The following is a 1,647-nucleotide window of genomic DNA, read 5'->3' as shown; positions in this document are numbered from 1 at the left end:
ATGTGTTTAGAAATATATGTGCAATGTATGTATGCACGCGTGAAGAATGCATACAGTGGTAGTATGCTTTTTTTTTGTTACTGTGGTGGTGAGAAATTGTGATGGCGACGGTGTGTGGTGGTAGCGGCGGTGGCGGCGGTGGAGCCGGTGGATGTGGTGGAGGTGGTGGTGGTGATGTGCTAATGGTATCCGAATGGTGATGGTGGTGGCAATGGTGCGTATCGTTGTTGTTGTTGTTGTTGTTGTTGTTGTTTTTGTTGTTGGAGGCGGTAGTGGTGGTGGTGGTGGTGGTGATGGAGTTAATGGTGGCGATAGTAAATTATCGTCGCTGTGGTGCTGTTCTTGAAGTTGGGTGCTAATCTTTCAGCTGCTACCGATGCTGCTGTTGTTGTTGTTGTTGTTGTTGTTGTCGGTGTTTTTGTAGTAGTAGTAGTAGTAGTAGTAGTAGTAGTAGTAGTAGTAGTAGTTGTCGTTGTTATTGTTGTTGTTTTTGTAGTGGTGGTGGTGGTGGTGGCGGTGGTGGTGGTGGCGGTGTGGGCTACAGAGGTGATATTTTTTGCGATTAGTATCACTACGTGTAGTAGTAGTAGTAGTAGTAGTAGTAGTAGTAGTAGTAGTAGTAGAAGCAGCAGCAGCAGTAGAAGTTTTTTTTGCAGTTGCTGTTTAACGCCGATCCTGTGCAGCGCTATTACCAAAGGCTTTCTAGCCGTGACCATCCCTTCATTTTCGCATTATCTTGGAGGACTACTTTCGCCATTGTAGACCGCTTCGTTCAGACCGGTAGTGTATAATTTTGAGGGTGTATTGACTGCTGTTTCTAACAGGCCGAGCGACCACGTAAGAGCTGTCTAGTTGGCTCTGCGTTTCGATGTTATCGGTGTGGTTGCTGTTGTTGTTGTTGTTGCTAGTGGTATGGATGCTTACTGATCCAGCGATTCTAGCTGTTGGTCTTGTTCGTTGTTGTTCTTGCTATTGTTGTCGCTGTTATTACTATACATTCAATGATGCTACTGTTAACGATGATGATGATGATGATGATGATGATGAGGACAATGACGACGATGACGGCGACCACCACCACCACCACCACCACCACCACCACGATAATGCGGTGTTCCTCTGCTTTTATTGTTGTTGTTATTGTTGATGCTATTACTGTCGTGAGTAATGCTGTTGGTGATGACAATGATGTTGGTGGCGGTGATGATGATGATGATGATGATGAAGATGGCAATGATGATGATGGTGAATATTGTTGCTGCTCCTGCTATTTATCAACATTTCAACCCTGATCAATAAGACCATATATCAAAGCCATTCGAAACGTGACCATCCTGTTTATTATTATCATTATTATTATTATTATTATTATTATTGTTCAGTAGTTTTATTTTTATTTTTATTTTTATTTTTATTTTATTATTATTATTATTATTATTATTATTATTATTATTATTATTATTATTATTATTATTATTATTATTTTATTAGTATTATTATTATCATTATTATTATTATTATTATTATTATTATTATTGCTGTTGTTATTTTATTATTATTATTATTATTATTATTATTATTATTATTATTATTATTGTTGTTGTTGTTATTTTATTATTATTATTATCATTATTTCCAAGCATACAT

General features: G+C 37.6%; 1 long non-coding RNA gene across 1 annotated transcript in view; it reads left to right on the top strand.

Moving 5' to 3' along the window:
* Positions 1 to 637: 637 nt before the first annotated feature.
* LOC128247031 (uncharacterized) overlaps positions 638 to 1,647 on the top strand; it is a 50,369-nt gene continuing 49,359 nt past the window's right edge. The window contains exon 1 of the long non-coding RNA XR_008263447.1: positions 638 to 780. This is a non-coding gene — a long non-coding RNA (uncharacterized LOC128247031). The remainder of the gene's footprint in view (positions 781 to 1,647) is intronic.

Source organism: Octopus bimaculoides, chromosome 2, assembly GCF_001194135.2.
Source record: "Octopus bimaculoides isolate UCB-OBI-ISO-001 chromosome 2, ASM119413v2, whole genome shotgun sequence".
NCBI classification, from domain to species: domain Eukaryota; kingdom Metazoa; phylum Mollusca; class Cephalopoda; order Octopoda; family Octopodidae; genus Octopus; species Octopus bimaculoides.
This window is presented reverse-complemented; position numbering and strand designations above follow the sequence as displayed.